Here is a 20,625-nt window from a genome sequence, read left to right on the forward strand (position 1 = left end):
ACTGCACTTAAAGGCTGTGAGTCAGACTCCTGACGCCACGAGGCAGAGCGAGAGTGGGAATGCATTTATGCATGTGTATGTGTGTGTGTGTGTGATTTGGAAAGGTTTTCGTGGCTCAGAATCTTCAGGCCTTCTGACGCACTGGAAGTTATTTCAGGCATTGCTTCAGCACATTCAATAACAAAATAAGGATCAAAAGAGATAAGTCTTTTCTCGTTTCAGGTTATTTGTTTTGTTTTCCCTTGCAGTTTTATTCGTTAGTGGTTAAAATATCAGTATCAATTGTTTTTAGCTGTTCACTTACAGTAATCAATAAAAAATACATTGGAGATGAGGAAGGCAGTATCCCTGTAATAACTAATCTCGCTTCAGTCTCAAAAGAGTCTCTGGAATTTGGCCTTGATCCTGGTGTACCCAGAGGCACGTCTCTGCCACTGTAGCAGTCAGAAGCGGCCAGAAGCTGGAGAGTTTCTCAGAGTGCCGTAGGGTCCGTGGTGCTCCTCAGGCAGCAAGAGAGTGGGCTGTGGCTGTTCTGGCCCTCACAACATTTGGACTAGGTCCTAACACCATGCATTAATACTGGCTTTGAAAGGTTTCTTCGGAGTCAGATGTGTGTCTCTGCAATTCAATTGCTGTAATGCTTTTGTTCCCTAGGCTAGCTCTTTGGATTCAGGTTCTTTATGTAAAGTGACACGGTAAGTCAGTAACAGAAAGATAGTGCCTTGAAGCTGCTGTTCAATTCAAATCAAATGTGATTGATTTGCATTTTTCTCATGAGAAATTTCAAACTGAATGTGTGAGTTAAACACTGGAAGTTGCCTTTCTTCAAAAGGATCTTTGCAAGGGCACCTGGACTTCATCTGAATCGTAGTTCTGACCGTAGCACTTGATTCTTCTCAAGGCAATTTTTCTCCTCAAACTGCTTGAGGGTTTCCATGATGAGCGTGACTGCTTGCTCTGCTTTGAGGCCTGAGCGTGTCTTGTGGGTCAGCAGGACCTGTGCGTGGAGCTGGTCAGACAGGGACCATTAGTATATGTGTGGGCATAAAGGAATTTAAAATCAATGGGAATTGATTCTAGGTACTGCTGGTACCGCAGAATACATTTTAGATTCTTTCATGAAACTTAAAACACCCTACGTTGCGTTGAACTCTCTAGTCAGACAAACTGTGGATTGTCCAGATCTCTCTGACTTCAGTGCAACCAGTCACATGCTTATAATTAAGTGTATGGTTAGAATCAAGATGTAGATGCATCTGGGACTTGCAGGGAGTATAAACGGTTGCTGCAATAGTAATTTCCTTGCGCAAGGCAATTTAGCTTTCCTGAATATTAAGATCTCCTAATTAAAACGACATATTAAAATGACACATTCATGTATGTATTTATGTGTGGAAAAAGAAGTTTAAAAAAACACCCCAGAAAACAAATGCATCTTTGGTCTCTTGTGGCTATCTCATGGCGGTTTGAATTTATTTCAAGAAGGAAAACTGAAAAAAACAATAGCAAAGGTGAGGCATGGCAGGATAAAACTTCAGGCTTCATTTGAAGATGCATAAATAGTTTCAGTCAAATATCCCCTAAAAAATTAAATTCAGAGGATCTCACTGCTGAAGAAGAATCCAGGTGATTACTAAATATGTACCTTTGTTGCCTGCCTGATGTACTGAATAGTCACCCAGATAATAGTGGAGCCAAAGTTAGCTGAGATTCTCTGTTATTATTTTAGTCTGAGATACAATAAGTATTTAAGAGGAAAATGCTTAAACTATTTGCTTGTTTCTGGCGCTGTTACATGAGTTTCACAAGAAAAGCATCGAACATAACAGACTACTGTTTTTATAACATGGCTATCAGTAATAGGCTAAAAATATGCCTTGTGATTGAAGTGTTAAGTGCTGAACTGATTATTTTTATTAGCATTCACAGCTATTGGGAGTCGATTTATTAAAAGCTCCATTGCAGTAGCAGTCCGGAAACATTTACAAGGATGTGCACTTTTAATGCGGCAGCTGAATTTAACTCAGGCGAGCAGTAGGGATTATTGAATGTCATTGATTATCTGCGGTTGTTCTTCGGTCTTTCAGAAAACAGGGAAATCCAAAGCATATGTGCCACTGAAAGTGACAGGTCCTGGGTGCTTTGTGATGAGATTTTGAGGAGGCGAGGGGGAAGGATGTATACTGGCACAGCTGAAATTTGGTATTTTGGTACAGAAAATGGTCCAGATGTGCTACTCATGTGTTGGTTTGTGCTGAATCGTGTCCTTGTGAGGAGCACTCTCTCCTGGCATGGCTTGTGTGTGCTCCATAACCCCATCGTACGTTATCCCAGCGATTCTTGTGGTCTCCCTACAAAAACCTTCGCTTCTGTAAATCTCATTCCTTAAGCTCTTCCCAGGCTACCATGTAAGCTGTAGCCCTGGCTCTGTGCTCTGCAGGGTGGCAGCTCATTACATCAGCTGGGCCTTCATATTGTAGTCAGGTTGTCCTGTCTGAGAGGAGCCTGGCATGTCTTTGTGGGATATCTCCATCTCGTCACGGTCCCAGTGCAACAGTGAACATCTTATCTTAAACCCGTGAGAGCTGGTATCAGCTGCCTCCTCTCAGGTAGTCATTAGTGGCTCCAGCCCTGGGAATGGTGTGAGCTGACTTGCCTGACTTTGTCCTGACTAGAACCAATTATAAAGTTGGTTACAAGGGCTCATTCGTAAGCCAGTAATTAGCGCAGGAGAGGCAAGCAATTTCCTAAACTACTTTTTTAGCTGTTAGTCTCCTCCTTAGCTGAGTTGTCAGCTAAAAGCATCCACGTGGCAGAACGGCAGGGGCGTGAGGGCTGGCAGGCTTCCTCCAGCGAGCTACTTAGCATGCACTCAAGCGAAGCATCGCCCCGCATTAGGCTGTTCGCTGTACGGACGCTCAGAGTTTTAAGTGACATCTTCAGGCTGCACCAATTTAGCCGTAACTTGGCCTGTGTCAACACGGCAAAATAATACTGCATAAGAAACGGGCCTTTTGCTTTTAATTTGGTTGCTGCTTAATTGAAGCAATTTCCAATTCCTTCTTCCAGCCAGGGGTCTAAGTGAGTAATGAGATTTTTGTGATTTAGCACTGAGTTAGAAGATCGTTGGACTATGCAATATTATTTAGGAAAAAAAAGGGGTTGTGTCTGGAAAGGAGAAAGAAGAACCTCTTTTCTCTTGTGTTGTCTTTTGCAAGATGAGAAAGTCAGAGCAAATACGAGAGAGGAACAGGCTTTCTGTAACTATCCCTGAAAAATTCTTTTCAGTGGATATTCTGTGCACATAGTAACATTGAGAAGATAATACAAATAAAGTAGGAAATTGTACAAAAGCAAGAAAATGAAGTCACTCAGCCACTGTCGACAAATGTTTATTAATTTAAAAAAGAAACAAAAAAGAGGGAAAATAGCCTAATACAGAAGGAATTGAGCTGCAAAAGAGGCGCTTTTAAGCAAAGATTGAAGGAAAAATATGCACAGAAAATTTTATATGTGAAGCTAAAGATCTGGAAGCACTGTTAATTATTTTTATTTGAAATTACTTAGATATGTTGATGAAATGTGGAAATAGTGTCGAACTTAGACATAAATGTGGGTGCTTAAATAAAAAAAAACCCCAGTAATAAATGTGATATAGCTAATCTTTAGCCTCCTGCTAGTGGAGGGGCTGAGATAGGGGTAAGGCAGCAGAATCTCCTTTTGCACTTGTAACCATAGTGGAGAAGAATTTTCTATATGGGATTTCTAGACTGTTAGTGATTTCTAATACTCATTTTAGAGTATTAGAGACTCAAGACTCTGAGTATGATCCAGTGAGATGCTGGTTTCTTAATTACCACTGCAGTCTGCTGGCACTGAGGCCATTGAGCTGGCTGGGGCCGCTCCTGATACCATCAAGAACCATTTAGTCCTTAGTGAGCCTCCAGTGCTGCAAACTTTCATCTCTCTGTGGGTGAGAGCAAACAGGAGAGAAGAGAGTGAAGAGGAAGTTGACCCCTTTACAGTTAATGAAGTAGCTTTGATATGGTCAACAGAATTCCCCCGAGGCATGTGAAAAAAGCCGCTTAGTTTTGCAAAGGAAGTGGATCAAAACCGAGCGGTGATGTTTGCAGTAAGTAAAACAGCAGAGCATAGAGCGATACAATGCCTGCTTTAGGAGAGCGTAAAAGGATACGTACTGTGCAAAATCTGCAAAACCAGCAGGATTTACTGATGTGGGAGGAAGACAGGTTCGATGTGTTCCTTTATTAATCAAACATATAATCTCAGAGTTATCTTGGAGACTTGTGATTTCTTATTTCTGTTTTTGTGAGGCTTTTGTAGGCCCATCATACCTTACAAAACTAAGGTTTTGTACACGGGAATGTGGCTCAGCTGAAGTTTCCATGTAAAGATAAATCGTAAAATGATCTTCTATCACACTTCTCTGACCGGGATAACTCTGCGTTGTTACGAACCAGTTAAGGACAAACATAAGGTTTTAGGTGCAGGAAATTGACACGATGGCAAATCATGCTACTCCACTTTTTAATAGATTTGTATGCAGTGAATTTGAATTCAACACAGAAAAATATGATACCCTTTTCACACCTGATTCCTCCATATTCTGTTTTCGAGTTTGTGAATCCTTTCATACACCTGTAGCGTCGCCGCTTTTGAGCATGTATTGTGGAAGCGGCACATGCGGAAGCGATAAGAGGAAGCACTTTTTGTGCCTTTCCTCAGTGCAGTTTATCAGGTAATCGGTAGTTTCCAGTGTGAAAGTAAGGTACTTTGCATTGCATTGGCTCTGCTGATTCAGCTGGGTATCTATGCCATAGGCTGGCCAAATGAATAGTGCAGAGTGTTGTGAAGATAAGTGCATTTTCCATGCAGAGGAAGCCAGACCTTAAAATATTTTCTTTCTGCTAGTCTCTACCCCTTTTTTAAAAAAATAAAATGCTCTGTAGTTCACTAGCAGTAATGGCCAGTGTTAACTTTTTACTAAACTGATATTAGATATTAAGTTCCTTAGAAGAGGAAACTGAAGAGTCTGACCAGAATCTGTGTGGTAGTTTTATATGGTGGAGGCTTTTTTTGTTATTTTAGTTTAGTTTATTTTGTTTTGTGCTGTTTTTTTTTAACTCCCCCCCAAGCTCTGTCTGAGCCCTGTGAGGCTCCCTGTTCAGCCCACCGGCTCCAAGGCATCCATTCCCCGATGTTTCTCTCCTCCTTGAGATGGTGAGGGAGCTGAGGACTGTAATGCAGGGCTGTGCATTTCATCCCTGGAGTAGGGCATCCTGAAGTAGATGTTCATTTTACCAGTCCTGTATCACCACAGTTCAATCTCTGTGGTTCAGCTACGCGTTGTAACCCTCTTAGGAAACGGACCTTGCGGTCCTGATGCCTGCATGTGCCTTCAACGTTTTCCTGAGTTTTACAACTGAGAACGCTAGTCAACCTTAATTGTAGGCAGTGCTGTCAGTTGTTCCTGTGATTAAACCACATGTTTAGTAACTTTCCACGAAACTGCATATTAACAAATACTGGTGTAAAGGAAGCGAAGCAGTAAGAATTCCTTAAGCCTCGGATGAGATTCTAACCACGGAATAATTCTAAATTTACCACATTGTGCTTGTTCTGTATTTCAGCTAATAATAAATAAGAGCGTAAAAGCTGTTCCACAGTGTTGTTTTGCCAAAGCTAAGATTTGCCCGGTCTAGCCAGAGCTAGCAAGTTAAAATACAGTGAAAGGTAGGTTTCACCTGAAGTCTGGTTGCTTTTTCTGCAAAGCGAATTGTGAATTTTTGTTGTTGAACCTCTTGTACTCCCTTCTTTTGCTTTAAAATCCTGTATAGTATTTAAGCTTCCTAAGCACCCCGTGGGGATATAATCAAAGAGAAAAGAAGCTTGGGGAAGAGCCAAGAGTGTTTCCCTCACTGCTGTGTCACAGCCCCAGTGCTCCGTCAGCGGGGAATTCAGCTCAAGATTGAGGTCCTTCATTCTCCTTTTACCTTTTAGAGGATCCTATCAACAATGATACATGAGAAAAGATTTGATATAGAAAATAATTTGTTCTTTAAAACCATGCAAGCCAGGTGGAAAAAAAAAAAGCCTTTCTGGCAAAGATAATACTTTTAATGAGGTTTACTGATACAGAGTTTTATTCAAATGTGACCTTTGCAGAAATCAGTGTCTAGCAAAAAAAGCCCTTAAATGCCACTTTATTATAGTGACGCCCACTAGAGTCGCTATATTTTAGGGTCTGTCAGCATTTCCATTATAAAACTTCAAGAATTTTTAATTTAATCTGCTATAAAATCTGTTCTGGATTTGAAACATGCCCTACATGTTCTGTGTTTAGGATCACATTTTAGTTTAAAGAATAAATATCTCTCTCTTTCTTCCTACTCCCCCTTAAACAGCATTTCTGGTAGAATAATTATTTCTTTGCTAGAAATAATTACTGATTCTACTGCTGGACAAATAGCTTTGGAAGGAGTTCCATGCCCTGAAAAAATTCAAGGCTTATGCAATCAGTTTATAGTTCCAGTTATGCTCTTTCTCTTGAGAAATAAAAATGCTGTTATGCTTCTCTCCAGAATCTTATTCTTTGTATCTCTTCTGTTTGTGGTGCCAGATAGGAGGAAGGGGAATTTTACAGAGCTTCATCATTATCATATAACCTTTGGAGGTGGGGTTCAAACAAGGTGTGAAAAGCTAGTTACCATGCTTAAAATTCCACTACCTGGTAATGTTAGGATGAGACATTTCACTTAGCCCTTACATTTACGGTCTTTCCAGATTACCTCTGTGAAGGAAGAGCAAGTAATTCGTAAAGAATCAGTATTGCCAGCTTTAGCTTTCTGTTCTGCTCAGGAATCACCCAGGAACAGGTTGTCGTTTGAATTAGTTGTTCAAGCTTTTCTTCGTAGACTTTCCATTACTCTATGATTTGTGCAAAATGTTTTGGATCTCCATCTTTGTAAAATCTTTATATATCTCTATTATGTAATGTGTGTATGCGTATCTGCGTGTATATATACTCATACATTATGCATGATGTAAATGTATATTTTTTTTTCAGTGTGAATAGTTTATTGTCAGTGGTGATATCATGACCTCATTTCATTCTGTGGCTGCACCACCCTACAAGGAGCTAATCACTATTAGTTACTATTAATCACTAATCACTATTAACTGGCGTTATGATCCACTCTCAGCTGTGATCTTCCTTTACTTTTTAACATCACTTCAGGTCTGCGGACTACTTTCTGACTCTCAGTTTTAGGAAGAAATATTAACATAGGTATTTTTGGTGGCTTTTTTATTGTGTTGTCCTATCAACGTTTAACAGTAAAGTAGCCAAAGTTATAGTAGCGTGGTTGACTATTAACCCGCCCTATTAATAGTTTTCTAATAACTATCAACTTTAAAAAATAAGAAGTGAATGTTAGTTCATTCCAGACACACTGCAACAAAGCACGGTTGGCTGTTTCAAGGTCTATCGGTATGTTTTTCAACAAAGACTGAAATGCATCCTTCTTGAAAGACAGGGAGCCATTCCCAGAGCCATTGTTGCATACTTTTCTTTTACATTTCCTAAAATAAATCAGATTCATTTTCTTTCCCCTTCTGTTTTTCATGAATAAAGTTTCTGAATAAGTGATTTATTTGCAAACAGGGTAAGAAATACATGAAGAGATTCTTGTATGTTGCTGTATTGTTTACTTTGAAAGTTTATCTATATACAGTGAACAGGTGTATTTTAATGTGTATGTGTATATATCTATATATGTGTTTTCCAGCAGCGTGTGCCAATTAGAGAAATGATAAGAAAATCTGATGATGACCAAAATAAGTTTTTGTGTAAAGAGATCACTTCAAAGGCAAGAGCATGAAGCTTTGAGTGCACAGGGAGTTCAGTAGTGGTTTTACTTGAATAAAGATCACAGAGTGGAACTGGTAGACTTGTATTTATCACCATTCTTACATTTTGATAGGTGATATAGGTGAGTTATCCTACTGTGATAAGTCACTTCCTAGTGTGCGTTTCTCTTTCAAAATGTGGATGTGGCTCCAATTAATACTAATTGGATTTATGGAAGAAAATAGCCTTTAGTGCTTTCATGCTAGGCTGGTGTAATGACGCTAACAGCTACGTATGGTAGAATATGATCACTACGTACAACATCGTCAATAATAGTCCCGCTAAAAACTACCTGGTTTTCTCCTTTTTATTACTGTTTATTAAATACATATGTAGCAAAACCAATGTTTTGCAAACCAGTCTTCTACTAAGCAGAGTATGGGGCCTGGTCTATCTTAGCCTTGTAACTGTGTGAGACACTATATTAAAAAATATATATATAAAAAAAGGAATAAGGCTTTAGGGAGTGTGTGGTGCCAGCAAGTGCAGGTACGTAAAGAACATTAGCTGTCCTAAAGGATGGTGTAAAGAGAGTTACATGGAAAACTGGGTCTTTGAGTAACTGCTTACATGTGCACTTAGCTGTGAATAAGAGCTGATCAACTAACTGCAGAGTGGAAAGCTACCACCTGTTTTGCATAGGAGTTGAAGTTGCAAGAGAGAAATAAAAGCTGATATAATTATCTGGTTTACAGTTCCTGCTAGCTTATTAACATCATTAGTTTACCCTTTAAATGTTAAATGCAGAAGTTTGTGTCTTTACTTTTGGTAGAATACTGACTTTCTTGGTTGTTACCTTTGTAGAAGAGATTAGCGTACGTATTTGTGCGTGGACTTAACAATTAAAAGGTGTTTGTAACCAGCCGGGAATTTCAGCAGAGTCAGCAAGAGAATGCTTTGCAGTTTGGCTTATAGTACTAAAATATATAGTATCAATTCTGGGGTCATGGATGACAGTAGGAATATGCAAAAATCTGGGCAGGCTTGTGAGCGTGGATGGATGTGAACATGTCTGCATAATTTTGCAGTAAAATTCAGTCACGTTACACATGCATCGGCTTTCCGAGTTGTTCCATGCTTGTTTAGATTCTACCACCTTCTGAATTACAAAAAGCAAAACCCCAAATATGTTACAAAAATGTAAGTATTTATAGCTCTTATCTACTTTGCTACTGTGGAGGATGGTAATGCATCTTCTTTCTACAGCAAGTTACATATGCTGCAGGCATCTGTAGGTGGTGTTCTTGTATATTCAGGGATCTGTCTATTAACTAACATAAAACGATTTATTTCTTCTGTTTATTTACAAAAGCCAAGCCAAACCTGGCTAATGGTGTAATGGATATTTAAAGAAATTCTTTTTCCTCACTAAATAGTCAAGCTGGGGAATAGGTTGCCCAGAAATGTTGTGCTGTGCCTTGGAGGTTTTCAAGGCCTGGCTGGCTAAAGCCCTGAGTAAGCTGGTGTGAAGTCTTGGCTGGCCCTGCCTGGAGAGGAAAGTTGGACTGGAGGCCCCCCGCGGGCCCTCCCAGCTGGGATTGCCCTATGATCCTGACACGGAGAGCGGATCCTATGAGGAGATGCCAAGCACTCCTGTGCAATTGCACTCTCCTCTTATTTAACGCTGTGAATGACAGTAGATCAGCCCCCTGGGTTTGTGTCCTGTCTGACAGCATCTCTTCTCTCCTGGAGGTCTGCAGAAGCAGTGGGGTTGGGCTGGATCTCTCTTGAGCTGTTAGAAGAGGAACTGCCGCCTGAAGGACTTCCTTCAGAGAAGGTGGTAGCAGCAATATTGTACAGTAGCTCAGGTTACACAGCACTGATGTGCTCAAACTCACGCTCAGGGAGCTATTCTTCCTCAGAATGTTTTGCTCTGAGTGATTTCTATATCTGATGCTCTGACTTTGCATTTGATCGCAAGCTATTAGAAATGTTAGGTAGTCTGTGAATTCCTTATTCTCCTATGCCCTTATTCCTTTCCTTCTTTCCTGTCCCTATCTGCGGTAAAATTCACAAAGGGCATAGGACTTTACTGTACCCTCTGTCTCATCTCAGAATTAACCTCCAATTAGAAAGCTTATTCTTCACTCCATAGCTAATGAGGGTGGTCAATGGAACCCACAAATTTCCTCAAAGATTGTAACAGAAATATCCACCATACATCCCCTAGTCAGAGCCACATCTAGTGACAAGGCAGACTAGTTAACGTGTAGTTTCTGCATTTGTGGATTTGGAGACCGTGACTGTCATAAACGTACTGAAATCCTCAGAATCTCAGAACGGTTTGGGTGGGAAGGGACCTTCAAAGATGATCTAGTCCACCCCCCCTAGGGATGTACATGCCGAGGGCAGGGGCATCTTTCACTAGGTCAGGTTGCTCACAGCCCCGTCCAACGTGACCTTGAACACTTCCAGGGAGGGGGCATTGACAACTTCTCGCCCTCCTCCCAGTGAAGCTATTAATATTCTGATTCCTTTTCACTGTATCACTGTGTACTTTTGCTGGATGCTTACAGAGTCTTAAAGATCTTTGTTTTAGCAATGCATAATGCCCATTTTAAATGCTTATGTTTCAGTCTCCTCCCAGGAACTTTCCCTCAACACCTAAATTTTGAATTTGTAAGTTTTCCGGTTGTTGTTCTTTCCTAGGCCAAATAGAAGAATGGTTGTTACAAATAATGTGTATGTGGGAGTTGGGTATTGTGCCGTGTTTAACATTAAATTTCAACACTTTACTGGACATGTGTGAGCATGAGAAAAATACTCGAATGTCAAAATCAGATCTGATCCTGGGAAAAAGTTATTTTCTGTCTATAAATGCACAGAACGTAAACGGCTGGGCTGGATGCAGTGGGGCTTTCTCAGAGTAACACCCAGTGCCAACCGTGGCAACTGCCAGTGCTGGAGAACAACGATCCATCTTTGGGATGTACTTCAAGAGCAAAAACGTTACTGCATACTAGGGAGCACACCTACACACTCACATATTGCGCTAGTTTCTTCTTATCCTCCAGAAAATTACTTTTTGATGACAAAGGGAAGGCTCTATGTTGTGTATGAGCTCTTCTGCTTGTTGGTTGGGTATTGATGTTTACTCCCCTGTGGATATGAAAAGCCCGCTGTTTTGCAAGCAGTATTTGTTTTGTTTCACGGATGGTGAGAAGTCTGAGGGTCACAGCTTAACCAGTGCTGACGCAGCAGTAGGAAACCTATAAGAGCATTAAGTCCACGCAGTTATTATGTAATTTAGGAAAATACAAAATTTGGAAGCATGCATGCTAAGAACACTGGTAGTTTTACTTGCCTAAAGGTGAGCTTTTTTCCTTTTAGTCCGTGTATAGGTATGATTACCTGCCACAGTAGTTCAGTGATCTATATAAATATCTCATTTTCTGGAGACATTCAAGAACTTCTGTAATGTGGTAGATAAATTAGATTTTTTCCTAAATCTTACGGTGGGATTCCAATGTAGAGTTACATGCGCAGTCTTTCTTCAATTGCATTAAAACAAATTGAAAATACATTAATACATAAATGCTTTAAAAGATGCTTACTTATATGTTTTATTAATGCAGCGATTTTATGTTTGATTTTGTTTGGTCTTTTTTTTACCTGGCTATAAATGGCCTCTTTTGAAGTACAAGTAATGGCAAAAATGAATAAAAAGTATTCAATATTACTGAATTGAACCTTAAAATCCAAACAATAAAATCCCTACTAGGTCATTGTAGAACTTATTAAAAATAGGAAATCTGATATTTTGGACCAACTTTTTTTTAAGCTGATGAGATTCTGTCAAGGGTAGGTGAGATGAACACTGATATGTCTCAAGCGCTGGCCCTAGAGTCATTAGAGTTATTTCATCTTTACTCTGAATTAGATGCAACCTGTATCTGCCCAACAGGGTAACGTTAGAGTTTTGTCTTTGAGATTACTTTAATTTTTGTCTGCCGGAATGCGAAGATGAGGAAACCTGCTTCAGTTGTCAGCTGGCTTAATCCAGGCAGTCCTAGGGTAGATCATGAGAATGGGAGAAAGCTCATGTCAGAGGGCTCTGTGATTACTGGTCCTATTCTAGGCCACCATTAACTTTGAATTCTTTTGGCTGTCGTGTCATTATTAGTATCTAACATATTATTTTTCTTGTTGCTTAAATAAACAAATGCTTCCCACTTAAGAAACTAGTTGCTGTTCATATTTTATATGAGAATCTATAGATTCTTTTTAAAACTCAAAATATTTTCCTACATTAATTCCAGATTGTAAAGAATTTATACGAAGTCTTTCATGGAATTGCATTGCTGATGTATCATTCAAGAAAAACGTTTTCTTATCACATTGTAAAGAAAACATCACACACCAGGCATTTTTCACGTAGCATCAGTCGCTCACAAATTTTCTGCAATTTATTCCCATTTTACTTCATTTCCCACAACAGTTTGGTGTAGGAAGAGGTTAGTATGGGGGGGGCAATGCCCACCACCAACCCTACAGCCTTTCTTGCTTTTTTGGGCAGGATCCCAGCTGATGTTAAAGTAGAGATATGGAGGGACACAAATGCAATGAGGGCTCATGCACCTTTCTAGGAGAGACGATGCTGCTGGCTGGGGACGGTTGCCTCTGACAACGGATCTGGTTGGACTGAAAACCAGCCGGTGGGTCAGCGATGAGCATCTCGCTTCCTCGCCATCCTCTCTTGCCTTCACAACATCTGTGCCAACCCACATGAAAATAATTTCCTCGCTAAAGATCTCAGAATCAAAAGTCTGCTGCTACTTGCACTGATCTTTAGGCCTCTTGTGAACGGGGCGTTAAATGTGACTTTTACTGCCCAGGATGCCTGCTCCTGCAAGTCCCTGCCTGGCGGGGCTGCTCCCCACGTCTCCCTTCCAGTTCTCTTAAGATTTTTTTTCCTTTATTCATATAATTTATTCTAATGTTCATACCCTTAAATGTATAGGGGAGCTATAAAGGTCTTCTGTTTACCTTGTCACACCTTTAATATTTGGTGTTCTCTTATTGTCCTCCAGCATTTTCACAAAGGTCTGCCTTCTTCACAGCTCCAGAAGTAATTCATGCCGAGAGAACACAGCCGGTTGCTGGTTGCTGAGGTGGTTGTTCTTGGGTTTGGACTGCTCCGGCAGTAGAGGAGAAGGCCCAGTTTCCATTGCTGGAGCGTTGAATGTTGGTATTGTTTAAAGAAAAGCCATTGCTGAAAAGCCAGTCTTTCTAGTTGACAGTCACCTGTAGCACTTCTCCGGCTTGGGCTCTGAAGTGTACTTCTCTGGAGCTCTCTTCCTACTAGTATGAACCTTGTCTGTATGGAGAAGTCTTCAATACATAAATATGGTGTGCTCTGCTTGGCAGCGTTGGGACTAGTAACGTTTGGTTCTTTGCTTTATGCTTAATTATGTTATGCTTCTTGAAGATAGGTGGGTGAGATAGAAATTCCTGGAAGGGAAAGGGGAGATTTATTTTGCACAGGGAGCAATTAAGCATGCTTAGACAGGGAACCTTCCAGAGATGGACATGTTGGCCATCGAAAGAAAGTTTTGCTATGAAAAACTGATTTATTCTGCAAAATAAATGGTTAAAATTCAGCTATTTTGTTTTGAATAAAAATTTTGCAAAATAGCCTCAAATTATAAAAGGAAAATGTAATTGTAGCTGCTCTGATGATGTGATTTGAGGAATTTGATCACCATGAGGAGGAAGAACGTTTCCATGATAAGTTGAGCAATGGCCTGATGCAATTTGCAGTGGTGGGATGTTTGTTTTTGGCTCTCCAATTTCATCACAGAGCCTTCACCGCCAGCAGTCGGAGGCCTGGTGCTGTGTGGAACGCACTGGAGTCCGCGGGAGTTTGGGGCACGCGTTTGATAAACATTTGGGTCTCGTGCACTGACATCTGTACAAACTCTGCTTCTTATTAACTTGTAGTTTGAAGATACTGAACTTTTAAATAAAACAAAACTTACTACTAAGCACACTCCATACATTAGCCTTTACGAACACTCATTTTGAATAATTTTGCAGTCCCTTTGGTGCCAACATCTTTGTTTAACTAACACTCTATATTATTGCTTTCAAAAATGTACTTGTGAAAGAGAAAGTGTCTTGTGTTGCTGTTGTAGCTTAAGAGTGCCATTATTTAACACTCTTCTGTGGCTTTCTCTTTATAATTTGTGCAGATTTGCCTTCTAGTTGCAAATATTTCAAGACGGTAAACAGCAGAGAGGATCTTAGCTAGCAGTAATGGCATGGAGCTGCCCAGAGAGCATATGTAAAAATGCTGTGAGGGATGGCCGTGTTCGAGAACTGGTGACAGTTCATTATTATTTTTTTTAACTTCAATATATAATGAAACCATACCAAAACCTGGGAACTGTACTGTAGGAAAAAGCCAGTATGAAAATGGCCAGAATAATGCAATAGTGGGTCTCTCCCTTTCTTTCTTGTGATCTAGTGAAAATCCTCTGAGGGGAAGTTTCCAGCAGGGATGGAGATGTGCGAAGCCTCACCCCCGCTCCCCTTGGAGCTCTTGCCAGAGAAGAGCAATTTGGGGTATGACTATTTGAGGGTAGTGCTTTGTATGTCTCGTGACTTTTAATTTATGGTATAAACATGCCAGAATACAAATCTACAGATTAACGTCTTCATGTTTTGAAAAATCCAGATAAAATGCCAAGAAGAAATAGGATGGGTTTTTAAAACTCTACTGCCGGTTATGAAATATGTTACTATTTTTTGGTGGTTATTTTCCTCACAATTATAGTGGAAGCAAAAATAGATACATACTTCAATAATTTGGAATCCATAGATGCTTTTGGTTCTAGCATCGTGAATACAATATAAATGGAACTCGTTTTCTTTTTTTAGGTAGATACAGCTGCAGTTGCTTTTAGATATTCAAAGGCACTAACCTCTGTAAATGACATTTAAGGAATATATCTAAAAATGCAAACTGGAGTCTTGTAAACCAGTAACAAATTTCAGATGTCATCTGACAGATGAAAATGCCATATATGAAGCAACTGTAAAGCTTGCAAGAAGAAACTGGTTTTTAAAGCTAAACAGCTGAGGGCAGCTGCTCTGATATTATACTAGATATAAAGATTTAACTACTACTGCTATGAAAAATCATGTATTAATTGTAGCAGACTGGAACATTTTCCCAAAAGAAGTATGTTCCTTCCTTTTGAGGAACAACAATCCAAACTTTGAACACATTTGTACATATTTTACACGAGGGTGCCGGTGGTATCAGAAGAACCAAAGCTGGATTTCTTCTGCCTGTTGCAACCTATTCAGTAAGGCTGAGGAGGCGAATGAGCGTTTGGATCTCCTGCTGGGAGGCTGGTGCCGAGCTGTGAAGGCCGGGAGGGTTTATTCTTGCGGCTGGTTTCAGCAGAAGTATCTTTGAGCACTTTTTGCGCTGGTTACAAGGGCTCCGGGAGGAACATTGCAGAGTTACTCCATTGGCTCTTTGACAGCTGGGAAACTCCCTCATCCTGAGGTTATTCCTTGTGAGTCTTGTTCTGCTAGCTTCAGTGCCCCTTGTTGTGGCTGTGACAGTATGAAGCGCCTAGATTGGAGAACTGGATTCACAATTTCAATGTCTTTGTTCTGCAAAATATGTACATAAGAATAGATAATGGATAAGATATGGAGACCTACATGCTTGAGTCCCAGTATAGAAAGGAGAGAATTAATAGGAAAAACGAATTAAGTATATTTTTATTTGCATATTTTCCATTAATAAAACATGCTTTATCCCAAGAAAATGGAGCATTAGCTACATTTTGAACTGGGGATCTTAAAAGAAGCCTGTCTTTTCCCTGCAGTCTGACAGGAAGCAGCAAGTGATTGCAGAGCAGAAAACTGTGCTACAGCAAACACATTCCAACCATTCCTTCACCCACCGTTCTCCTGCCCGGAGTTAAGGGGAGGCACAGGAAGGGAGAGTGCCAGGGAAGCTTACATCACGGCAGCTTTTGCAGCGAAAAGTAAACAAATGCACACAGCGCGTTGTCAAATGTGCACTCCGTGTTGTTCTGTAAAGCTCGGGATGTTTATCCTCATTTTGTAAATTAGCCTGTGGAGCAGCCTTCAGGCCTAGAAGAGCTGCAAATGCTGGCTCCATACCAGGCTGAGAAAATTAATTCCTTGCTTCATATGCGAACATCTTTCTACTTTTAGCTAAGGCAATATAAGCAGAGGGGGCTAAAATGCAATCTGGGATAAGACAGCAAGTTTTGTCCCTGGGCTGCCTTTCATGGAGAAGAATGGAACCCTGCAGAAGTCGCTCAGCTGGCGTATCACAGAGCCGGGGAAGTGGGGAATGGGCTCCCCGAGTCACGTCATTTCACCTGACCATTGGACTCAATGGCTACAGAAAGCCGTGCTGAAAGCTATCGCGGTGCTCCGTACTACAGCCACAGAGGACTGCTGCTCCTGTGGACAGGAGGTCGGCTTTTCATGCTCTTTTTGGTGATTCTGCAAAGACTCAGGTTTTGATTAGTAACTTTCTACTACAACAGGCCACAGCTTTCTGACGTGCATCCGAGGTGTGTTTTCTGATTTTGTGCCTCCTAATTTGAGGATTGAGACTCCTGACGCTTAGGTACAAGTAGTCATGTGCAAATCAGGAATTCCAAAGTATGGCTTCTTCCCTTCAGCTGTCTCTAATCTTATTAAAAACCCACGATTTCCAGATCTGATGGTGAGAAGGAATCTCAGGGGCTGTCACAACGCAGTATCTTTTACATTATTTTAAGTGAATTAATGAAAAGATTGTTACGTATGCTATATGCTGATTTATTTCAGTGCAAATGGGCATGGCTCAGTGTAGATATTTGCCTTCTATTGATGGTGGGGGCAGGAGGAGATGCCTAACGTACATTTAGGTACCTACTCTTGCATTTTTCCATAATTTGTTGAGATCAGTGTGAAGCTTTCCATTTTTATCTGGCAACATATATGCCAGTTTATGGATTAAATTAATTAGCTTGATGTGGAATTCAATAATTTCTTAGTTTTAATCTATGTTTTTAAGCATTCTTCCTTATTTTAAAGGGTTATCTTTAAAAACTTATTTTGGTTTTATGTTGCTTTTCAAGTTCTAGTCTTCTCCAAAGTGTTGCTCCTTGTCTCAGCTGACCTGTACCTGAGCAGAACGATGCTCTGTTGGGTGACTACTCCTGTTGTCATCTGTGAGGAGAGTTTAAACATTTTAATATGTGGCATCATTCCCACAGCTGTCATTGCTGTCTGCAAGTTTATTCTCAGCACAGTGTGAAGCTTTCAGCCATGCAGAAGGGCAACACTTTCACTTAAAATGCTAAGACATGAGTTTTATATTCAGTTTTCTCTTGAGCATAATAGAACTTGTTACCAGGTCCTCTTATCTCCTCAAATTGAAGATTGGTGTTCACTGTTGAGTGAATTCTGGGCCAATCTTCTAAGAGTCCTCCATGAATATGCTTTTTGATAAATCTGAAAAGATTTTCTGGTTAGAAAATTGTTGCATGTGGATAATGAACTATTGAAGAGCGGTCATCTAAAAATATAAATGTTTTTTCTTAACACAAAAAGCTTGTGTCACCACATAGGCTAATCCAATTCTGAGGGACAAAGAATGCTTCTTTGTCACTCAGAAACAGAGTACTTCCTTATGAATCCTTGCGTACTAATCGCAATCTGGTTGCACTTACCTCCTGTAAGTAGGACACGGCTCCACTTATTTAGCTATGGCTTATGCACACAAATGTATGTGCACATGGACTCATGTGCTTGCACATATGTATATATACCACATCAAGAGGAATAATTTTCCAGAGTTATACTGATGCATACAGTTACAGAATGCATTTGGGAGTGTATCTTCGTGGGGGAATACTATTGGAAACTGGGAATTATCTGGAAGTATCATCTGGGATATCAAACACTTGTGGCTCCACAGACATGAAAAAAATTTAGTCAAGAAGTAATCCACTTAAGAAAAATATGAAAATAATTGGCAGTAGAGCAAACAACAATGCACCGAATAACAACTAGGAAAGAGGAAGTATGTGGCAATGAATGTGAGATGAGGACATTTGCAGGGAAAGTCGGAGGGCTCAGTGGTGCATTGTGAGTTCCCAGGTTTTACAGCTGTGGTGGCAGCAGCAGCAGCTCTGGACTTCCCAGACCATGCTCTCCAGCTTCCCACACCAGTGCAGTTCCATCCTGTTCTGTTTTTCAGCTCTTTAAATCAGGGCTCAAATCTCTGTCTCCATTCTTTGAATTATACTGTATTTACTTAAGCTCATCCTCTCTAAACCACCTGAGATGGTTCCTACTCTGCATCTTGGGCCAGGTGTGTACATGTGCTGGCGGGCTTTAAATCCCAGAGCCTGCAGGTGGGCAGAGCCTAGAACTGCTCTCGCTGCTGCCAGGGGGATATTTCACTTTGAATTGCAGAGAAGGCAGAAGTATTTAATAAACACCTAGGTATTTGGAGCAAGGTATAGTTATTGATGCAGAAACCCAGAAAAACTTAATTAGACAGCTGTGAAAATACTGCATCAGAGAGAAATGAGGCTCAGGTAGCTGAAGTTTTCATTGTCTGAAAGAAGCTTGAGTTGTGGTTTTATGACCTTTGTGTATCGGCTGTTCGCTGCTCACAAGAAGGCTTTTCAGCCTTGCTCGTATGGGCATAAAAGGTTCCAAAAGCAGAAAGTGGAAATTTGTGGATGTATAAAACTGGTTCTTCCAGCCTTAGACTGATGTGAAAAGAGTATCAGACCATGGCATGTTCAGAAAACTTTATTCCAAGATACAGTGATTTCATGGAAGTTATTTTTTTCCCCGCTAGGCAAGAGTTCTTCATTTTCAAGGCATCCCAGCTGCCGCGTAACGCAGCACGGTAGCTTCCAGTCTCAGTGAAGCCGATGCAAAATACAGATGCCTGACTGATGTAAATGCTTCGGTCTGGGTGGAACAGCTGGAGGAACGAGCAGAACAGGACCTGTTCCTTGCAGACTCTGACCTGCATTTCTTATATAATTCCTGCTTTGCTTCTCTACAGAGATCCTTGCCAGTTCCAAGTTGGTCTCCTTGCTAATTCCCAAGTTAAATATTTGTTCCTGAATGGTTGCAGAACTAACAGGTTTCCTGGATCCTTTCCATCTCATGTCTGGAGCTGACATCACCATCTTCTTCAGTGAATTACTCCTCCTCAGAGGCTGACCTCCGACACCAGACTGAGTGCTGTCTTCTAGCATTTAAGAACACTGTCTTGTGTTTTTGGGAGGATTCACACAGGCAGGAGACGACTTTGATTTCAGAGCTTCCTCAGTCATTTGCCATTTGTTTTCCTTTAGAATTTTAAGAAAAGCATTTTGAGTGTGCTGGACACACGTTATTTGTATATTGATTCTCACTTGCAGATTCTGCTGTACCTGGAATCCCTATTTCTGTCCCAGAGATTTGTGAGCTCTTTGGCTGTGTATTTTTTTCTCCTTTTTTTTTCCCTTTTTAGTGTTCAAATGAATCCGATGAAAGATGTATCCCTTTCATTCCATATTTGTGGAATAAGGAACTGATCTGTCTTAGTGATTTGCTTTTATGGTAACTCCTATATCCTACTAAAACCCAAAGTAACATTGTCCTTCTGTTGCTCAGGATTGCACAATTTATATTTATTGCTCTGTTGCTCAGAGAAAATAAGTAACCGGTTCCTAAAAGGGCAGAAAGGATTAATGCTTTTGCTAGAATGACTTTAAAGCTTAGATTTATCTTTTTTTCATTGCTAAATCCTACTATCATTCTGGTTCAGGGATAATAAGGTCAGGCAGGAGACGTATCTTCCATTTTGAAGTTTGCCAAGTGTTTATTATAGAACTTGCAATTTCTTCTCTGTTCACCATTGGCATTTGTGTTGTACAAACATGTAGAAGTTAATAGCAGTCAATAATAGTGAGGGAATCTTCCAAGAGAAGCGACTGGAGGGCAGGCTAATCTAGTGGTCGATATCTGGGCTGGGAATCTAGTTTCCTGAATTTAACTGGGCAGGCTATTCAAATTTTCAGTGACTCAGCTTCCCTATTTCTAAGTGGAGTTAATAGTAAGACATTAAAACTAGATGTTACTAATGTGAAATCAAGTTACACTGTTGAAGGTATATAAAAAAAAATTACTCATATCTGCTTTAAATATAGCTATCTTCTCACTTCGAATAACTTCCCAGTCCATAAGAATGTAAGTGACTGAAATGGAATTGCTGAAGAACTGAGGGTAGTGCTTAGAGAAGGTAAGAATGCCAGAATATGCTGATCCAAGGAAAACAGTAGAACTGGGGAATTCAGGTGCTCTCGGAAGCAGAGAATCATCAGCCATCACCCTTCTTGCGTTGTGGGCAGGAGAAAGATCTGACAAACTGCCATTTCAGCGTCTGCCTAGGTGTTCCTACTGAATCGCCAGGAGAGGGAAGGCAATTAGGTGTTTTCGTGTAACATTAAGAAGTTTCACGTGCAGAGGCCTCTGTTAGACTTGAATGGTCATAAATTCATTTTCAATGGAAGCAACACTTTGGTAGTGGTTAAATAAATGAATATTGCTTGAATCAGTGGAACCATGTGAATAGAAGCATCTTGTCATATGAGGATTACTTAGGTTTATACCTGTGCAACGGTGTTCAAAATACCCGTTCCTTG

At 40.4% G+C, this 20,625-nt stretch overlaps 1 long non-coding RNA gene across 2 annotated transcripts in view; it reads left to right on the top strand.

Annotated features, from left to right (window-relative positions):
- LOC142057204 (uncharacterized) overlaps positions 1–20,625 on the top strand; it is a 223,548-nt gene that overhangs the window by 69,473 nt on the left and 133,450 nt on the right. The window lies entirely within an intron of this gene.

The sequence above is a fragment of the Phalacrocorax aristotelis genome, chromosome 5 (assembly GCF_949628215.1).
Source record: "Phalacrocorax aristotelis chromosome 5, bGulAri2.1, whole genome shotgun sequence".
Taxonomy (NCBI): Eukaryota; Metazoa; Chordata; class Aves; order Suliformes; family Phalacrocoracidae; genus Phalacrocorax; species Phalacrocorax aristotelis.